At 47.4% G+C, this 22,135-nt stretch overlaps 1 protein-coding gene and 1 long non-coding RNA gene across 2 annotated transcripts in view; both read right to left on the bottom strand.

Moving 5' to 3' along the window:
- The window catches only part of LOC125759077 (uncharacterized), a 96,900-nt gene extending 78,635 nt beyond the window's left edge, over window positions 1–18,265 (bottom strand). The window contains exon 1 of the long non-coding RNA XR_007416693.1: window positions 18,191–18,265. This is a non-coding gene — a long non-coding RNA (uncharacterized LOC125759077). The remainder of the gene's footprint in view (window positions 1–18,190) is intronic.
- LOC119379906 (phosrestin-2) overlaps window positions 1–22,135 on the bottom strand; it is a 226,556-nt gene that overhangs the window by 193,485 nt on the left and 10,936 nt on the right. The gene's annotated exons all lie outside the window — the stretch shown is intronic.

Genomic DNA, 22,135 nt, shown 5'->3' with positions numbered 1-22,135 from the left:
CCATACATGGTTTCAAAAGTGCGCTTTTTCATTGCTCAAGTATGCCCGCTGAGATGTTCCTGCGAGACACGTGCAGCCCCCCTATGGCATGGTGCCTGACGAAGGATTCGTGGAACCCTGTTTGACTTCACGAAGACGAAACGTCGAAGGACCAAACAAGGGAACATACATGCACGGTGCCAGCGTTGACGTAATGCACATAGAACTCGCCACAGTTCTCCAAGCTATGTTTATACGAAATTTTGCCTTGCCAGTGAACGAAAAGGTGAACAGAGGGGCCCCAAAAAAAGGGGTTCCGTTTTTTTGTTAGTCCCAACCACATTAAACTAATCATCGATGAAGCGAAGAAAATCGTATCAAGAAAGTATTGGAAAACGGGAATAATAAGTAGACGAAACAAACTAATGCTCACAGGTTGCGTTTTAAGCAATACCTCTCGTGTTACTCGTGCAAGGCTTTGCCAGTTGCGCTGCAACAGTGACATTTTTTTGTCACATCTCCATTTTTTGCAATTATTGCATGTACGGGCAGATCGTACGGGCAGAGCTCCGGTCAACGCTACTCATAAAAATACTGGCGGATATTACTCAAAGATTCTGTTTCCGCCTACTAAATGTGAGCAGACAACAGAGCTGGGACTGTCATCCTACACAGTAGTAGACGGTGATGGGATGGCGGCGTTCCGAGGTTTTCTGAACCTATGCAGTAAACCAGAATCGCGTGACGTCGCTTGCGTACACGTGTTCACAGGTGTCGATGAAGACGGGTCATCAGACAAGTATGCACGAAGCATAATCATCCATACTGGTGTCCACATGCAATGCATTTTGTATTCTCAGCTCCACCCGATGGTCCGCAGAACTGCGAAGTAGCCAAGTCGCAGCGTCCTTTGACTCCTTGGCTATGCTTAGGCAACGCTTTGGCGCGCCATCACTATATTCCGTCTTATGATTAGCAAGCAACTGAGTGGATGATAACTGGATGTTTCTTTTTTCGGGAGGGCCTGATATGGCTAAATCGCGGCAAACCAGCGGTAATGGGCGTTTCATGGAGTGAAGAATTGGGTCATTTGCCTATGTGACGTGGCAAAAGTGCCTAGTAAGAGTCGTTGAAAGGTGTGTAACATATATGTATTCAAATTATGACAATGAACAGTGAAGTACGTTAACAAAAAAGACAGATGCATAATGAAAAAAGGGCCCTCTAAGGCAGGATCCCTATTGCCTTAGTGGGCCCTTGGGAGCAAGGTCCACGAGACATGTGTCATAACAGATGTCATGGCAAGGGCTTCCTTTCACAAGAGGCCGTGCTGCGAACTACATAGATTGATGTCATGCAGGGCTTGGGCAACATTTAAAAAGTGTCAACCTGTCAAATAATTCATCGTAGAGCATGTAGCGCAAAAATTACGGGGACACACGAAAGCAACATAAACACGAGACGAGCGCTCGTGATTTTTGCGCAATTTTTGCGCTACATGCTCTACGATGAATTCTTACAAACTCGCCCAGATTTCCGTTCTGTCAAATAATGGTTCGTTACCAAGAAACAAAGCCGTATGGAGTGAAATGTGCTATCGGTATGTAATGGAAAAGTTATATTTTTCCTGCCTCCAAGCAAATAAATCATAACAGTTCAAACAGATTACAATTCAAAAATGATAACAGACTTATTTGTCTTATTTTGATACTACACTTTCCTTGCTACACTTTTAAAGCGCTACAATATACTCAACCTATAGCAAAGAACGCACACACAAACACAGATGGTCTTACGATGTTTTATCAATCATCTCCTTGGCGGCCTTGCCCACACGCTGAAGAAACCGCGCGCCGCCGTCGCCATAGACGACCTTCTCCTCGTTGTCACCTTTGATCGTAACTTCGAAGCGTTTCTTCGAAGGTGCTCGGACTGGACTCCCCGCCATCGAAAGCAGGATCTCTCCGCGCCTAGCCTGACGCTCCTTAACGTTGACCTTTAGCGTTACAGCCACTACTGACTGTGTATTGAGCGATGCTGGTTGCGCGAACCTTTTTGGCTCCCTGGCTGCGCTCGAACCGGCTTCTTCGTCCTCCTGCCGGCGTCGCTCTTGTGGGTCACGGCGTGAGTCCACTGTTCCTGGAGGCGCCGAACTCTCTTTGTCCTTGCGTGGCATTGTGAACGATTCAAGGCCTGATCAGAGGACTAGAGGATGAAACAACTGACGGGCTTCTAACAGCAACAGTAGTCCGGGCGAAATACGTAGCGCCACCTGACGGGACTCAACAAAAACCATACCAAAATCTTCGTTAAAAAAAAAAGAAGACGGATATTTCAAGAACTCACTGCGGTTTTAAATTTACTCATGTCTTTTTTGGCCTCCCATGGCGTCCTTTTCCTGCATTACCATTGTAATCCTGGCCCTAAAACCTGCTATTCAAAAGTTCATTAACGACTCTTTGTTATAAGCTAACGCAGTGCAGCCCCTACACGACCATGTAGTGCCAGATATGCTGGAAAGCAGAAAAAAGAAAAGCTAAGAACGCATCGCCACATTGGTTAAATCCAATCAAAATCTATTTCGATAAAACAGACCACTCGGTATACGTATAATGCAACGAAGAAAGCAACCGATCTCCCTGTGTCTCCTGTTGTTTGCGATTTCCTCTTTCTCGTTCGCCCTTTGATATGCGTTCTCCCGCTCGGTCTTGAACGTAGATATTGTCGGCGTCTTTCTCAAATGCGTCCATTCATATTGCAGTGCAGGTATAGTTGAAGACGTGCGACGGGAAGAATTATAATAAAGCATGGGAAATTTGTATATCACAAGATCACAAGTGATTATGACAAAGAGGACTGACCTGTTCAGTGTACGTGCTGTCCTCCATCTTGGTCGATGCAGTGCACCTCAGTGGAAATACACTGGTAAATAGTCACGCCTCGTGTCATTATATATATATATATATATATATATATATATAATATATATATATATATATATATATATATATATATATATATATATATATATATATATATATAATAGCGAGACAGAAAATAATGTTCCGAATAACCAACGAAACGCGGGTATATTGACTTCTTACGAAATATTAGAAAATGTTTCAGGCAATATCAAAAGACGCTTGTGCGCGTCGAGCCGCCAATCACAGCTTTATTAATATCAAACCTATGAGCGGTAGATGATTATTCACTTATGATATCTCAGATGTAATCAAGAGTATTACATCAGCTGGTGGGTGAAGGAAATTTACTAGTTGGAACAAATAATAGATTTCTTGCATTTTCTTGGGTATCTACACAATGCAGAGCATCGGCTATAGGCAGTTCGTTCCGCTCTCTCGCTGTTTGGACAGACAGAATAAAAACGGGCGCAGGAGCGAGCTGACGGGGCATAGGCGGTTTCATGGGGGGCGACTGGTGCATTAAGAAGACGGTTGCAAGGAAGGATATTTACGTGACACGAGTCGTATGATAAAATTATTGATACAAACCGTGACGACAACGTCAATCTAAAGATATTCTTCGAGATTAGCTCTGGCTTTACGAGTGGAGACACCGGGGAAATAATAATCCTAGTAAATAAATTTAGCTGTACGATTATGAAAGGCCTCAAGCATACTAATATTAGCCCCGCATAGCACACTCATACTCAGTAGTTTAGGGCAAATTGGAGACGATTAATTTAACTGGGGGATTGGCGAGCCTTCCGAAGTGTCGGCGTAAGTAGCCCTGAAGACGATTGGCTTAATTGATTACATGTGGTACACCACTTTTTGAACTAGGTATGCATATGATCTAAATCGGTGTAAGCGTGTAGGATCTAAGCTATCGTTTATATGAAGATAAAGTCGATTCCCAGCCACGGCAGCCGTATTTCGATGGGGCGCAATGTAGTAACCACCGTGTACATATATTTGGGCGCACGTTAAAGAACTCCAGGTGGCCAAAATCATTCCGGAATCTGGAGGCGCCCACTACGCCGCGCCTTATAATATCCTGGTGGCGCTTATACGTACAAGTAATAGGATACATGCACTTTCAGGCGACATCCACAAGAGTGGGCCGGCTGTATAGAGCCGGCATTATACGCACGGTTACTTTCCGAGGCCATGTCTCACCTTTGCTAATCTCCCTTGTACGTGAATAAATTGCAGTGTTTTGTTCTGAGAAGAAAAAAAAAAGAATCAACCAAACAAACAAATATGAAATACAAATGATGCATCTATAGGGCTTCGGAAGAAAACCGTAGAATTCGAAAAGTGGGGGGAAAAAGCCGATGAGGAAAGCTCGTATCCAAGTGATTTTTACTCCTGGAAAATGCGTTCGTGTGTCACGCGGTAGCAGGCGAAGTACCTAAACTAGTGGCGCATGCGGGAAGCAATTTTTGGCGGATGCGTATCACACAAGCTTCTGACGCAGGTATTCGTACTTTTGCATTGTTAGCGGAATAGAGGCAAACCTAATAGATTTGTCAGACTCTCATTCATATTTTAAATATTATGTAGGCTTCAAGAATTAAACAGCAATTTCCTTATTTTTACGTCGCTTTATAACGTTTGCTGTTATGCAAAGGTGTTTACCGCCATCTCCTAAAACGGTCTGCCGAGTAGCAACGTGTTTTTAATAGCCGCATGCTCGCGATGCTTTCCCAGACCACCGCTTCCGCGGCGCCCAGTCTGGTCAACGTTGCATTTGCAACCCGATATGGGGATGCCATAAGCAACCCCTGCTAGGGTACCTCGATGCGCGCTCACGCATCAAGGCACACTAGCACCCTGCACATCACTCAATGAAAGCTGGGGCATAACTTTTCAAGCGAAGCTTGTACCCACAGCTGGCACACGCGCACCAAAGAAATAATAAATAAAAACAAAATAAATTTTCTTTCCGGGGCCGCGCTTTGAACCTGGGTCCCCGTGGTCCGAAAGCGAGTGCCTTGCACACTACAGGCAACGCGCCCATGCTTGCCCAATGTGAACGGAACTGAAGCATACGAATGCGTTCTACCGACGATGCAGAAAACAATTGGGAAGCAGCACGCTTGTGGGCGCTTCATTGCAATGTTGGCGGACTAAAAGCGATCTGCTGGACACCGCGTGAGGTCGATATCAGGAACTGCACAATTCTGGAAAATGCCGACTTCGATAAAATTGAATTTCTAAACATCATCGCGTGATGGTCCTTTCGTTGGGCCCTTCTACAGGCTGACGGACGCTGGAAAGAGCATGAAAGACGCCACGCCGATTCCGCCCGAAAACAGCGTTCCGTGGGCAGCCGTTACCTATAAAGAAAGAAAGAAAGAAAGAAAGAAAGAAAAGAAAGAAAGGAAGAAAAGAAAGAAAGAAAGGAAAGAAAGGAAGAAAGAAAGCAAGGAAAGAAAGGAAAGAAAGGAAAGAAAGAAAGTAGGAAAGAAAAGAAAGGAAGAAAGAAAGAAAGAAAAGAAAGAAAGGAAGAAAAAGAAAGAAAGGAAAGAAAGGAAGAAAGAAGGAAAGGAAAGAAAGGAAAGAAAGAAAGTAGGAAAGAAAAGAAAGGAAGAAAGAAAGAAATAAAAGAAAGAAAGAAAGAAAGAAAGAAAAGAAAGGAAGAAAGAAAGAAATCAAAGAAAGAAAGAAAGAAAGAAAGAAAAGGAAGAAAGGAAGAAAGAAAGAAAAGGAAGAAAGAAAGTAAGAAAAAAAAGAAAGAAAGTAAGAAAGGAAGAAAGAAAGAAAGAAATAAAAGAAAGAAAGAAAGAAAGAAAGAAAGAAAAGAAAGGAAGAAAGAAAGAAATAAAAGAAAGAAAGAAAGAAAGAAAGGAAGAAAGAAAGGAAGAAAAGAAAGGAAAGAAAGGAAAGAAAGAAAGTAGGAAAGAAAAGAAAGGAAGAAAAAGAAATAAATAAAAGAAAGAAAGAAAGAAAGAAAGAAAAGAAGGAAGAAAGAAAGAAATAAAAGAAAGAAAGAAAGAAAGAAAAGAAAGAAAGGAAGAAAGAAAGTAAGAAAAAAAAGAAAGAAAGTAAGGAAGGAAGGAAGGAAAGAAAGGAAGAAAGGAAAGAAAGAAAGTAGGAAAGAAAAGAAAGGAAGAAAGAAAGAAAATAAAAGAAAGAAAGAAAGAAAGAAAGAAGAAAGAAAGGAAGAAGAAAGAAAGAAAGAAAGAAAGAAAGAAAGAAAAGAAGGAAGAAAGAAAGAAAGTAAGAAAAAAAAGAAAGAAAGGAAGGAAGAAAGAAAGAAAGAAATAAAAGAAAGAAAGGAAGAAAGAAAGAAAAAGAAGGAAGAAAGAAAGAATAAAAGAAAGAAAAGAAGAAAGAAAGAAGAAAGAAGAAAGAAAGTAAGAAAAAAAGAAAGAAAGTAGAAAGGAAGAAAGAAAGAAGAAAGGAAGAAAGGAAGAAAGAAAGAAAAGAAAGGAAGAAAGAAAAGAAGGAAAGGAAGAGAGAAAGAAGGAAAGGAAGAAAGAAAGAAAAGAAAGAAAGGAAGAAAGAAAGAACGAAAGAAAAGAAAGAAAGAAAGAAAGAAAGAAAAGAAAGAAAGAAAAGAAATAAAGAACGAAAGAAAAGAAGGAAAGGAAGAAAGAAAAGAAAGAAAGGAAGACAGAAAGAAGGAAAGAAAGAAAGAAAGAAAAAAAGAAAGAAAGGAAAGCCAGGCACGCCTCGGCACGCCTCGCTTGCCCCCATTTCCGTAATTGGGGAAGGGCTCCTAAAGTTTTTGAGCAGACAGCCGCTGTCAGGCCCGTAGCCAGGATTTTTTAAATGCGAATGCATTTCTTAGTCGGGCTATGTAAGGCATCCGGCGTTGTCCGCGCGCCTCTCCGCTCTCACTCCATCTACCATAGCAACAGCTACGGGCGCGCGCGCTTATCCTCGCCCCTAGCAACCGGAGCAGGTGGTGCGGGTGGAGTAGCGGAGAGTGAGTGGAGAGGAGGAGGGCGCTCTGGCGTGTGAGGGCGCTCGCATCGTGGGAGCTCGGCTGCTGTATTTTCTTCGTTGTTCACAACTCGGCACTTACGAGTACAAGCCAGCTTGTACGGTGCTAACACCGCATCATGTGGACTTTTTACCACCGTTAACTTATCGGCCTACTGCTGCAACGGAGCTGGCGAGTCGCGGCCGCAGCTGATTTCGTTCTCTCAAACCAAGGCTGAGGGCAGCATTCTCGCGGCGGGCGAATGTGCTAGTCACGTGGTTCTTTTTGTATTTCGCGGGCTTTCTTTGCAGCTTGGAAAAAATGGTATACGTAAGACTTTCTTTATCGCAAATAATGGAATTGGGGTTTCTGAAGACGCCCTCGAACTTTGCAAGCCGCATTTCTTGCCTACAGTCAATATTTAGCAATTTAATGAAAAAATCCTAATTAACAAATTAGCTAATTACCAAAAAAAATTGTCTGTAGTGCGCAAGGTGACTGTCAGTAATTTGCAAGTGATTCCACTCGCCTGCCTCTAATATTGTATTTTTAAACCCTTGGCTAAAGATAGCTGGGACACCCGGTATATATATATATATATGTGTGTGTGTGTGTGTGTGTGTGTGTGTGTGTGTGTGTGTGTGTGTGTGTGTGTGTGTATCGCCTCCTTAAGATATGAATCGCACCCAGATAACATGCGTGCTTTCAGTGACCACATCATTTTCTTCCAAAGGGCGAATAAGCCCGCCCTTTCACCCATCGTTCAAGGAACGTATATGCCTGTGCTGTTCACCACCGCAGATATCTATTGTGAACAATGTACAGACGCTTTTTATATGCACCATTTGAGCAACCGTGGCTAACAATCGCAAAGCACATTCATCTACAAATCCTGCTCAAGCTGCCCACAGCCGCATACCTACCGAAGTGCTTATATACAGCCATTGAGTTCGACCAACACAACAGTGCTAGTGGACACATATCTCATTGCGTAATGAATCATTAAATATCAACCAAACATTTATTTGTGTGCGTCACCTAATAGCAACCTCCACGCGACACACATACGTTAATATAATATTGTTAGTGGGTCTAATCTACAGCGAAGGAGCAGCAGCGACAACAACAACGGAGTAGAAAGGAAGAGAAGAACGACGTGCAGTACTGGCTGACACTCGCCGTCCAGTGCCTTACTGCCTTACGAATAAAGCTCTCTTACAAACCTCGTAACAGAGTGGTGGAGGTGCGGGGTACGTGAGTACCGAACAACGGAATCGCTACACTTTGACCCCCGTCGGAGTCGTCGCCTTGCGGGACTTCCGCCCGCCTCAGCAGGAGGCATGCTACCGGGAACTCAAACACCGAGGTCAGTGGCCCCATCGCAACTCTACAAGTAGCCACCCTGCTTTGCCGGGACTGCCAGTGAGGACGTCGACGAGTGGTTGAAGCAGTACAAAAGGGTGAGCAAACTAAACAGCTGGGACTCAGCAGCTCAGCTGTCACATGTTGTGCTATCTCTCACGAATACTGCGCTCCTGTGATACGACAACCACGAAGACACGCTCACGACGTGGGAAATATTTGAGGAGGAACTGAAAAAGTGCTTTGGAGATTCAATCACGAAAAAGAAGCGAGCCGAACAGACTCTGTCCCAAAGGGCCCAGCTCCAAGGCGAGACATGTACCATGTATATAGAAGAGATTCTTAAGCTGTGTAGACTCGTGAACCCCAGCATGTCCGAAGAAGATAAGGTGGGGCATCTTCTTAAAGGCATAGCCGAAGATGTGTATCAGTTTCTCATTGCCAAAGAAAATCTGACATCTGTGGCCGAGGTAATGCAACACTGCCGCACGTTCGAAGCACTGAAGATGCGTCGTATTGCACCGAAATTCGGTCGCCTGGCTAATGTACCGACCGTGGCCAGCGTCGAAGCTAGCTCAGCATTCGACCTTTCACCAACGATACGGCAGATTGTACGGGAGGAACTGCTCCGCTGCCACGAAATCAGCCGTTTCGGTGGTGACGACTCCCGAGGCAATGAGCCCGGACTACCGCCCATGTCGTGGCAACCATCCGTTAACGCAGCAGACGTGGACAATTACCAAGCCGTGCCACAGTCTGGACCCGCAAGCCGACCTCGTTTCAACAGTTTCAATAAAGTTGTTTCCATCAACAGCGAGCAGCAGCGCCGCAACACTTCGACGCCGCGGTTGCACCCTACGTATGCAGCGACGAGGGTGTACAGAGACCACGATGATCGGGACGGATATCCAGTGCTTGATGACCGAACCGAGGGGTTTCAGCAGCATCGCGCATTTCGGCCTCCTCCTCGTGTGTGCTACAGCTGCGGTCTCCCAGGTCACATCTCCAGGTTTTGCGACCGTCGCCGACTATACCGAGAAGAGACCTCACCAGCATCCTACCAGGCAAATTATCGACACTTCACCCCGTCATGGCCAACACGTCCACCTGCCAGTCGTCGTTTCCGTCAAGGTAACTTCCGGAACCCGTCACCAGCCTCTGACCGCAGCTTAACGCCTCCGCCTGCCCCACGTGCTCCGCGATCTCCGTCGCCACGGCGTCGCCTCCCATCACCACATCCGGAAAACTAGGCAGTGCGGCCGATGGGGGTAAGGTCGCCGGATACTGTGCGCTGCCAAACGATATACCTCCGACACTTCAATCCCTCAGCGCCAACGGAGCTCCACACAGATGCGAGTGGTGTAGGTCTTGGTGCTGTTCTTGTTCAGCGCTTAGACAACAAAGAACATGTCATCGCCTACGCAAGTCGGTCTTTAAGCAAACCCGAGCGTAACTACACGGTTACTGAACAGGAATGCCTCGCTGTTATTTTTGCTGTGCAGCGGTTTCGGTCGTACCTTTACGGGAGAGAGTTTACGATCATCACCGACCATCACTCTCTTTGCTGGCTCGTCAGTCTTCGTGATCCGTCGGGACGCCTTGCACGATGGGCCCTGCGATTGCAAGAGTACAGCTTCACTGTCTCCTACAAGAGCGGGCGACGGCATGCTGATGCCGATTGCCTTTCCAGGATGCCTCTTCGTGCAACGGAATGTGACGCTGACAGTTTTGACCATTTAATTGCAACCGTACATCGAGATTTCCCAGATGTCGCAACCTTCGCAAAAGAACAGCGCGAAGATTCAAGTTTAGAGCCACTTTTCTCTGCCGCTAAACAGTCAACAGCGTGCCATTTTTGTGTTCGAGATGGGTTGCTGTATAAGAAGAATTTCTCCGCGACAGGTGCACAGTTTCTTCTCGTGGTGCCAGAAGCCCTCCGCTCTTCTGTTTTGCGCGTCGTGCACGATGACCCAACTTCAGGTCACCTAGGATCCACGCGAACGCTCCATCGTGCCAAAGAACGATTTTACTGGCCTCAAATGCGCAAGACAACGGAGACATACGTAGCCAGCTGTGCCGAGTGCCAAAGTCACAAGAGACCTACTGCTGCCCCAGCCGGTTACCTAAAGCCCGTGGTGCCACCCAGATCACCTTTTGAACAAGTAGGCATCGACCTGATAGGACCATTCCCACGTTCATCCAAAGGCAACCGTTGGATCATAGTATGCGCCGACTACCTGACTCGATTCTGCGAGACGGCGGCGCTACCCTCTGCAACTGCAAACGCAGTGTCGCATTTTGTACTGCATTCGATAATACTTCGCCATGGACCCCCTCGCGTGATCATTAGTGATCGTGGCCGTCAATTCACAGCTGATATTGTTGAAGAACTTCTACGTCTGTGTGCCTCAAACCTGCGACACTCAACGCCCTATCACCCTCAGACCAATGGCTTGACTGAGCGCACGAATAGAACTCTTGTGAACATGATGTCCATGTACGTGAGCTCGGACCACAAGAACTGGGACGAAGTGCTGCCGTTCGTCACGTACGCATATAATACCGCGCAGCATGAGACCACTGAATACAGCCCGTTTTTACTCCTTTACGCTCGTTCACCGAGGTACACTTTGGACACTATCTTTGCTTTCTGCAGTCACAACGACGCTTGTATCGCGGAAACCCTCTGCCGGGCGGAGGAGGCTCGGCGCCTCGCCCGATTGCGTACTCTAGCTTCACAAGAGCACTATAAATCCCGGTATGATAGTCGACACCGTCAGGTCACCTACAATCCTGGTGACCTAGTGTGGTTATGGACTCCGGTGCGGAAACGTGGACTGAGTCAAAAACTCCTCGCTGACTATGTTGGACCGTTTGTTGTGACAGAGCGCCTTAGTGAGTTGAATTATAGGATTGCACGCCTAACTGCCAGTGGAAGACGGTCATCCAAGACCGAAGTCACGCATATAGCACGCCTGAAGCCCTTTACTCAGCGACCCTCCAACTGACTTCTCGCCCGGAGGGCTTCGTCTGCAAGAGGAGCAATGTTAGTGTGTCTAATCTACAGCGAAGGAGCAGCAGCGACAACAGCAACGGAGTAGAAAGGAAGAGAAGAACGACGTGCAGTACTGGCTGACACTCGCCGTCCAGTGCCTTACTGCCTTACGAATAAAGCTCTCTTACAAACCTCGTAACAATATACTTCCCAATATCGAATGTGTTCGACTGGAGACTTGGTCATCAGCACGGGGGGAACGACATACACATACATATAAGAGGTGTTTTAACCGACCGAAACAACTTAAGCGCCAGAAGGGTACCTGAGAAAAACATATCGTTACGGAGATCAGACGGTTTGTTTTGGTAATAAAATTTCCCTTACGCCCACATTTCTGTAAATTTCTGTATGGCAAAATAATGTTTTGATGTTGAAACCCTCCTTAAAAGTAAAAAGCTGTTTTTAGCTTGCAGTGCAAAGAATACTTCTCATTAAAATTAATATGTGTTTGTTCGAAACCTAAGGGGGGGGGGGGGTGATAGAAAAGGTTTCTGCAAATGCTACTCATGTTTAAAAGTGCAAATTTCAAATTTGTTCGCTTTCTTCACTAAAGCTCAACGTGGTGTGAGAAGTTCGCAGCCTTCCCACGAATCAAAAACTGACTCCTTGGCTCGTGACCGGAAAGATAATTCCGTCTCGACGGAATTCCGAATGTGTCTAAATTGGCCCTCGTGCGTGTGTGCGTGCTTCGCTTGAAAGCTGCCTACTCGACACGTTCACCGGTCGGTTTCTTTGGCTTTCCTAATCTCGCCTGCCACGGAGAGCATGGTTTCTTGTTTCCCACGATTGCTGCTGTTTTTTAAAGACGTCTTTGGCTTCTCACTTCTACACCACTGGGTGCGAAGCATTTCTTTGCGAAGCACGTATCACAGCGTCAAATTAGTCTAACGCTGAAAGGGTTTGTGACCTTTTATTCTTTCGTAGCAAGCCCATACTTTTCTTGTTAGACTGCGAGGTTGCTGTGTAGGCGTTCTTAATTCTTAACGTCAGCATCGCTAGTACCTTCCAACCTCTTACTTCTCGCAGTCTTCCATTCTGCTCACTGAAGACACAATGCGCTCTGACTGCGAGGTTATAGCATCAAAGGTCATACATAATATTTCTATAATATGAATTATAAAAAGTGCATAAGCTTGAAATTCACGTGTACTTGTGGGGACGTTGACATAGTGAGTCAGGAACTTTGTGCGTGTTACTAAGAGTAACACGCAAAAAAAGAAAACGTATACGTAAAGCAAGGGGGTGTATCGCCGCGCTGGTCTTGGCCAGCTGGCCGCGCAAAGGAAGAAGAGAGCCGCGTGGCTCGGGATGCGCGAGCCACAAGGTGGACAGAGCACATTGGCACATCAGCTGGCCGGATGCTGTCGCCATCGCTACGCTTCGCCTCTGGCCTCCTTCCTCGGCCATACACCTTCGTCTCCTCGACGGCACTTCCACGACGGACGCCTTCAAGTCGCCACATGGGGATTATTCTGCTACACCTATATTATCTTATAGATATTATATATATTTTACAACGAAGCTTTCCACGTCTCACTGATTCCTCCATGAGCACCGAAAACGCACTGCAGGAAAGCCAACTTACACAATGGAACTATCTGCCCACCTGCGCATACAGTAGAACCATGGCGCACGACATACGTATCGTAGGACACTACAGTTTATATTCGCAGTTGTACCGAAAAGAACAATGGAAACTGCAACGCCATGGTATACCCATACGAACTGTATATATCTGCGTTGCATTACGCGCGATGTTTGCGACCCACTGTGGTTCGACAAACACGTGTCCTCGCTGTCGGGCGTTCGCTCGGACGATCAGCGCGGCAAGGCGTTCGACATTATTAGCGAGTGCCATCCGGGCCGCTGCGATCCAGCTGGGGTTCAAGTGTGCGGTACGTGCAAGGCCACCTTTGTGTGCGGCGTATGTGTGTTCATACGTGCGCGAATGATGGACGATCTGTCCCTCGATGCGCTACTGAGCGCGACTGTGAGTCAGGCGCCGGATGCACATGAACGGAAGTCGAGGTGCAACCAGTTGCTCCTCCCCGGTGTTCAGCTCGTGGACCTTCGGCCATCGAAGGGTACACGTAACCATTCGCGGGGCTGAAGGTAGATAGCTTGTCGTTGGCCTCGTTGGGAGTGGGCCACGTTACGACGGCAGAGCCTCTGACTATCTACCACAGCGATCACAAGGCAATACTGTGCAAGTGTAGAGTCGTCTGTGAAAGTGTGAGTGTGTGCGTGTAATCAACAGCTATATAATCTAAAATAAAGGCTATGCAACTTGACGAAATGCGTCTTCATTCAACTTCAACGTTAAAAAAATACAGTACTAAGCAAGCAGTCAAATCACATATGCATCACATCGGGTCGCTCTGCTTTTCCTGGTTTCGTTGCTTGGTCGCTGCGGCTTCGGACTTTGACTTTGATTCTGTTTGCGTGGGGAAAGCTTCGCGTTCAACCACCTTTCTTTAAGAAAGGGACTTTGATTTCTATAATAATTCACTCATTATTCTAGTATACTCACTTAAACTGCTTTGATTATCATCATACATATGCACAATCATGATTTCACTTGCTTTTGTATGGTTTTCGCTACTCTAGACATCAGTAACTAGCTGAGTCGCGCGAACGCCGCCTCTTGTTTGTACTCTCCAAGCGGCCAGCGCCGCTCCGAGGAAGCTTTCCAAGACATCTGCTTGCTTGACTGCTTGTTCCTTAGAAGTGGCTCTTACCCACAAAGGGGGATTGGCAAAGAAGCCGGCGGTTAATGTAAATTTAAACATTAATATCTGCTGAACTAGGAGATCGTCTTCGCTATCGCGGTTATCGCCTTGGTCTCACGCTGTCGCGTGAGACCAAGGCGATATATATATATATATATATATATATATATATATATATATATATATATATATATATATGTGAGCGGACGCCAAAAACGCAGCTATCTGTACGGACTCTATCCGCGGTATAGTGTGTGACCCCCTGTATGTATTGGGTTCTGCCCTTAGACTCTGCCCATTCTTTGTACGCCAGAAATCCTATATGTACATGGTGCTCCTGCTTTTTTTTCTTTTCTTACTTTTTTATTCTTTCTAGCTCTTGTTTTCGTGCCTTTCTTCAATATTAATACTATGATGATGGGATAGCCCGCTCCAATGCAGCCTACATTCCCATGTTTTTCATATAAAAACTAAAAGAAATGCAAAGTGGCTGAGAGCGCGCTAGTCCGAAATCACTTCGTCTTCCTTGGCACCACTATTTGTTCTTCAGTATCAAATATATAATGCCTGTGTCCCCTCGCTTGTCCTTGATTCATTTTTCGCGCCATGAATATCTTGTGCAATGGAGTACCACTAGCCCAAACCTTCACGCTACATTATCTATCTACAGAAAATCGGCCATGTCCGGGGCACAGCTGGTTGGCAGAGCCCATGAAATTGCGTATCGAGTTGTGTGATCCGTTGTCACAGCAATCAACTTCTTCCCTGAAGCAGAGGCTGGAAAAGACCACGAGAGCTCTAGGTCAACTCGGAAGAAGGGGTCAGAGCGAATGTAAAGTGGCTGGAGGAATTCAGCTGGAAAGATAGGTATCTTTTTCCTGCGTTCACACAGAACGCATGCGCCGACTCAACAGCGGAAAGAACGATGAAGACCGGGTCAGTAGAATCGGCGCCGGACACGATCGTATGTCCGAGCGACTCGAAGGTGAGCGGCAGTAGGTACGTTATGTAGCTGGTTGACAACTTTTTAGCATAGGTGAGAAGGCGAGGCCGGCAGTAGTTCACGTCCGCTTGGGTCGCCGTTGTGGCGGTATAAAGCGCCGTCGATAATAAGCACGAACAGGCGAGCGGACGGGTCGGGTTTGCGGAATGCCGCTTCTGAATGAGGTCGCTTAAGACTGGATCTCGGCGCTGTTCATTACGAATGTGGCTTAAGTGGAGAGCGAGAGTAGAAATGCTGGCACTTATCCGAAGCCTCAGGGCTACCACTGAATTCCGGGACAAGCGGTCAGTGTCGTTGTGCAATCGGCCAGATTTGTAGGAGACAGTGTATAGTCATATTCTTGGAGCCGATAGCGCCCAGCGACCAAGACGCCCAGTGGGATCCCTCAAGGATGAAAGTAAGCAGAGTGTGCGGAGACAATATGAAGGCCCACATTTGCCTAGCCAGTTCTTGACACGCACGGGATTGTATGAGCGTTATGATCGGTTGCACTAGCCTCAAATGTGCGGGTGATGCGGCTTCAATTTCGTGTCGGACAATCTCGGTAAGGTTCTCGAACTGGTGGGCAGGCTGGTCCTGGCAGGTTGACTTCACTGCATTGTTCGGAAGGCGGGTAACGTGGTAGGAAATTCGTCGGCTTTTAGCCTCTTCGAAGCGTCGGCGCTCGGTGATGACCTCTCGAACTGTCGAACAGTCTTTGAAAACGAGCAGGTTAAATGCATCGTTCGCGATGCCCACGAGCACGTACGCGACCTTGTCGGCCTCGGTAATATTGGCACTAACTTTACGGCGACGAATCAAGACATCTTCAGTATACACCAGGTAGGATTCTGTAGATGTCTGGACACGCGAAGAAAGTTCTGTCTTAGCGGCCCGCTTGCAGCAGGCAGATTGGTCAAACGAACTGCGTAATTTGGTTTTGCATGCGCTCCGTCTTGTCAGCTCCTTCTCGTTGTTATGGAACCGGGCCTTGGTGGTTCTTTTTAAATAAAATACGACGTTGGCCAGCATCAATGTTAAATTCCACCTGTGCGTTTCGCTTATGCTCTCGTTTAATTGGATCTATTCATTCAGGTCCTCGCCACTGGTGCCGGCAAAAGTACCAAGATCACGGCATCCTTGCCGTGATCGGGTAGAGTAGCCACAATGGCCACTGGAGAGGTGGGCGTGGTTGGAGCGGTAGGGGCGGCCGCTGACATAGTATCCCCACACGTAGACTTGCCTGAAGTGGCGACTTGTAGGCCGCTGCAGAATCCGTTGTGCGTAGATAACCCGCACCTTTCACCAAAATATTGCGTGAAAGTATACACCGAGCTCACCGCGTATTTACAATTTACAAAATGTCCGAGCGCGGACAAGATGGCGTGCCTGTACACTCTTTTACAGCGAAAGCTGTTATGAGATCATTTCACCGGCCGTTTTTGGCGCCGTAGTTGTCCGCCGCCGCCGCCGCCGCCGCCGCCGGTGTCCGTAACCAGTACCGATCGAAATAAGAAAAAAAAACGAAATAAGAAAAGAATTCCAGGATGGAACGAGGTTCGAACCTGGGCCCTCTGCGTGGGAGCCCAGTATTCAACGTCTGAGCCATGCCGGTGCTTGAAACTGCTTTGCAAAAAGGTCCTATACAGGCTTCATGTCGGGAAGGAACCACATTAGCATATGCAATATAGCGTGGTAGAAGAGTAAAATAAGCACCGAGTGTCGCACAACGCGAATTCTGTAACCAGGCGTCACACAATGCGAATTGCGCAACGAGTAGGTTGTTGAATGCTTCCAAACCATTACAAAGGACTCTGCCATAATTATTCATCGTCATCAGGCACAGCATCAACAAAGTGCGCATAATGCCTTACATGGGTTTAGCAGGTACCAACGCTCTCCGTAGAATGACGAAAAATGGCACAGTGCCTGCTGCCCTACTTCTCAAAAATTACAGTGATTTATAGCGTAGTGGGTTCCGCGCAAGTGCACTTGGTTGTCAAGAAAGCCCATAAGCGCATGATCCATTTCCTCGGGGACTCAGTAAAGTTCTTCGCCCCCCCCCCCCCCGTCTCTCTCCCACGTCAACGTATGTTATACAGCATGACGGGAGAGGGAAATAGCGACCGGGCGTCACCCAATGCAAATTACGTAACTGGTGGGCCGTTTAAAGATTCCAACACATTACAAAGGGCAGAGCCATAATTCTTCATCGTCATCAGTCGTCGCGTCAAGAAAGTGCACATAATGCCTTACAGACGTGTAGCTGGTGCCTCGCTTCTCCGCAGAATGACGAATAATGGCTTAGTAGGTGCTTCCCAACTTCACAAAAATTGTGATTTATGGCGTAGTGGGTACCTTTCTAGTGTACTTGTATTGTAGCCCCAAGAGAGCTTAACGGGCTCTAGAAACGCCGCTCTTCCAGCTTTCGCTGTGACTGTGCTGCGGTTTCAGCGCAGGCCTGGCGTTTTTTTATCACAATGCTCCTTGAACCATAATGCCCCTTGAACGAAAGCGGTGACGTTAAAATTTCGGTCCAAGTATTGCATGACCGCCTTAAGGCAGAGAGAGAGAGGGAGAGAAACGAAGAGGAAAGGCAGGAAGGTTAACCAAGCTTTGGCTCGGTTGGCTACTCCACACATGGGGTGGAGGAAAGTGGTAATAATATATAGGATAGAGAAGAAAGAACAAGATAAAGAGGAGAATGCAGAGTTAGTTGGAACACACACAACACGAACTTGCGCTGTTATTTCACAGGCGCTCGTGAAGTCCGGTCGTCTTCAAGTAGCACAACATGGCTTTCGTGGCCTTGTGCATGCACGAAACCTTGGGCCAAGGTCCCAGGATCTTCTTTTCTCATAGCGGTTTTGCATCCAGACGATGGAGCTTGAGTATTTGAGTCTGGTAGGATGGGCAGTGGCACAGATTGGGCTCAAGTGTCTCCTCACAGGCGCATCAGTTGCATGCCGCACTGGTGGTCGTTCCAATGAGATACGGATACGCATTCGTAAATGCTACACCCAATCACATGCGACACAGCAAAGTTGCATTGCGTCGTGAGAGCCCGGATGGAAAACTAATAATAATATATGTGGTTTAACGTCCCAAAACCACGATATGATTACGAGAGACGCCGTAGTGGAGGGCTCCAGAAATTTCGACCACCTGGGGTTCTTTAATGTGCACCTAAATCTAAGTACACGGGCCTCAAACATTTTCGCCTCCATCGAAAATGCAGCCGCCGCGGCCGCGATTCGATCCTGCGACCTTCGGGTCAGCAGTCGAGTGCCATAACCACTAGACCACCGTGGCGAGGCCGGATGGAAAACGAAGCTGCAAATTAGGGTCAACAGAATACAAGCGCAAGTTGAAAAAAAACCTGGGTATTTCACTGCAGAAGCGTGATGCGACGAGCAAGTGATTGCAGTTGCCGCGCGGCGTCCGTTCTCAAGAGCGGTATGGGCATCCGCAGGTCTTCTTCATGGGCCGATCGTGCAGCTTCATCGGTGAGGTCATTGCCGACAATTCCGCAATGACTCTGCAACCATTGAAATATAATATCATGTCATTCCTCGAGCACTTGGTGGTAATCGTGCCTTATTTCATACGCTAATTGTTCATGTAATCCATGCCGTAAGGCGAACCGTAGTAGCACTTGCAGCGCTTCAAGGTGCGGTCCAGTACATACTTCAGCAGCCACCTAATCAATGGGCCATCTTTTGCGACTTGGAGGTCAGCCTTAGAGCTGTGCACGGGCCGTATTTCCGAGCCCGAGCCCGGCCCGGGCCCGCTGACTTTGTCGAAGGCCCGCCCGGCCCGGCCCGACGTACGAAAACACAATCCCGGGCCCGGCCTGGCCCGGCCCGGCTTTTTGAAGGTAAACGTAATAATTAACGTAATAACGTAATAATTATTCACGTGCATATAAAAAATACTGCGAGACAACGGTAAACGTTTTACGTACCAACATGCAACAAATATTTTATTTGCATTGCATACCTGCGACAGCGCGGCGCTTTTGCTATACAAGTAGACGGTCTCATGCCAGCAACAATGGAGTTCGCTCGCCAAAGCCGTCACGTGTATGGGGTATGCCCATGCAAGCGTCAGCTTGCACGAAGGCGATCTACGTCGGGTCGCTCGTCGCTGTCGCGTGCATTTTCACTCATATGGGATTTGGCCTTAAATCTAACGCGAACAGTCGCGTGACGCCGTCACTAGCTCAGGTGGTGTTACTTCTCTGTTTGTCGGAGTGCAACAGAGGCAGTGCTTTACCTGCTCCCCTTTTGTTTAAAGTAGCGAATGGAAAGGAAAGGCGCTAAAGGACGGTTGCGTAAAAGGCGGTGCATGCGTACTGGAAAACAATTCCCGCTCATTCTCTATATTTCGAGCTTGAGTCGGGCTTTGCGCCGGGCCCGAGCCCGGCCCGATAAAACTCCAAGTAGCCCGAGCACGGCCTGGGCCCGAGGTGAAAATACGTCGGCCCGCCCGAGCCCGGCCCGCGGGCCGGGTCGGGCTTTCGGGCTACCCGGAGCCCGTGCACACCTCTAGTCAGCCTTACAAACACTACGGTTCGCCTTAAGGCAGAATGCACAGGGCTCCTAGGAGGCGCCGGTTTAGCTGAGGGGACAAGATAGTGCGGTCGTAGGTTTCAGGCTTGATTGCTACCTCCACTGTTTTCCCTTTCAAATTTAATCCGGTCTTTATAGATTAATTTTCTTCCTAGCGATTACACAGGCGACGTTCGAACGCGAAGGGAAGCTTGCGCAGATAACACAGGCTTCCGAGAGCGAGAGTGACGTGGCGTAACTGCGGTGCCCTCTTTACCTGCTGCACCAGCGCGACAGTAAGAGTTCCCTTTTGTCCCGGCTGCTGCGTCAAGGTGCGTACACGTGACGTGGCGTCACAGAGGATGGAACTTTAGGTACCATTTCGCAAGGGTGAACGCCAGCCTTTATTTGATGTTTTAGCATCGAGGACCCTTTCGTGTGAGCTCGTTTTGAATGCATTGATCTGCTCGAGAATAAGCGTATATTTACATCTGCGCCGTCGTTTCACTCGCGGCCTGTATTATATTGCGCAACCGTCAGTTGAATGCACCCGCGCCCGTGCCGAGGTTGGTATTTGAAATATGATGGTTGATCACTCTTTCATAGCAATAGTTCACGACACGAAAATAAAACTTCTTTACATAGAAATAGTAAGGAAAGCCAGGCTAGTTGGCACGGTTGCATTGTAGAAATAGCGAGGAAAAAAAATAAAAACCTGGGAAACGGGCTAGACGTACGATACAGCGCCTGTATCGTCTGCCTAGCCTGTGTCCCTGTTTTTGTTTTAGCTATTCTACTATGCATACATAGAAGTAGTTGCAGCCTCCAACAACAATACACACTGTACAATTTGTACAGTGTGTATTGTTGTTGGGCCGGCATGCCATCTTCGGAGCGGATGCATCCACGTTGACGCGAGTGCCACGTTGACAACCATCAGCAACCCCTTGGGGTAACTAAGTAAACTACGTAACAGGTGGACACAGCGGATGACAAATGCAGCAACCACGGGCATTCGGAAACCATACAAGCGAAACCGAAGGGGGTTGTCCGAAAACTGTACAGTACACGTACTGTACTGGTCGGCGGCTCTCTTGCGGCTTCAGCACGGGGCGCCCTGCGGGCGATCCGCTTCGTCGAAGAACGAGCATTTCGGTCCGGGTCGTAAGCATCGGTGGCAGCCCGGTAACTTGAGAGGCGCTGAGCCTCTCAAGAAGCGGACACTGTACGCGTGAGTGCACTGCGCTTCCCGCTGGCGTGCCTGTCACTGGTCCAACGTGGTCTTTCGGGAAATTCGCCTGTCAATGTAACTGCGCAAGTGAAGCAATAGGCGGCGTTTAAACATTTCTGCAGTACGTTTAAACTGCACTCTGGAGGCAGAGTTGCCGTTCAGTAGATTCGGAAAGGAGCCAGAAATCGAGCTAAAAATAGCCAGAAGTAGCCACGCCGTTTAATTTTATGTTCACATTTGTAGCCAAGTATAACGGAAGCAGTTTTATGAATAGAGTTTTTAACAATGAACAACAAATAAGATCAATTTTGAATAACCAAAGCATAGAAGTAAGACCCCAATATTTGCCCTCTTGCTTGGTCTTCAAGCCACAGGTAAGTTATAATGAATAAATTATAAGTTCAGTGCGCCTACACATGCGCCAAAGACAGGAATTTTTTAACATTCCAGCTAGCAAGTCAGTAGACACATTAAACGTTGAAGCAGCTTTTCCATGAAGCCATCGACCGAAACTGATTAGTTATCATAATACCAGTTCAGCTTCATGTAGTGAAATATGGTTGGAGATGAGCAGTCCAGCATCATTTTGTTGCAGATCCTTGTTTTTATCAAGTTTACTCGAGAACAAGCGCTCTGCATGAGCATTAGAAACTGACGTGCGACGTAGATGGCGGGCACCGTGAACAGCGTGCTAGACACACGTTTGGCAACATACTCTCAACTTGCTTACTCCATCTTTGCAGGCATCCCGCGCGTTTCGTTGGGGTGCCTTGATGCGCACCAGGCTGCTAGTGGGAAGGGGACGTGCGCACGAATGGGCTGACACGACAAAAAAGCTCGGAAAAAATAGAGTTTGTCTGCTAATAATGAGAAAGATGGCTGCTAAATGCACCAAAAGAGAAGTTCAAAGTAGCAAAAAAATAGCCATGGAGCCAACCTGAAATTTTCGTCGCCAGAAGGGGTCGTAAAGTAGCGAATTTGGTGCAAAGCAGCCGCCAACGGCAACCCCGTCTAGAGATAACCGGGTGACATAGACAGATGCGACGCAGAAAGGGATCCACACATGTTGTGAAGCTGCATCGTTACCGCACCGCCAGAGCAAAGAGCTCAGACGGTCTCGCGGAGATGCCAAGCCTCCGCAGCACTGAGATGCTCCCGCAGTGCAACGCAACTGTCGGAGCTCGTTAGTGCCATGATGAAGTACTTCGCTTCGCCGCTCCTACATGCCAGCGTCATATTCCTCTCAAAAGCGGAGAGAAATGACATTGTGAGGTGCTCAGAAAGCACATATTTCCCGTTTGCACCTACAAAAAACGAATATGTCCGTGGCGCATTGGTTAGAGCATCCAA

The sequence above is a fragment of the Rhipicephalus sanguineus genome, chromosome 1 (assembly GCF_013339695.2).
Source record: "Rhipicephalus sanguineus isolate Rsan-2018 chromosome 1, BIME_Rsan_1.4, whole genome shotgun sequence".
NCBI classification, from domain to species: Eukaryota; Metazoa; Arthropoda; class Arachnida; order Ixodida; family Ixodidae; genus Rhipicephalus; species Rhipicephalus sanguineus.
This window is presented reverse-complemented; position numbering and strand designations above follow the sequence as displayed.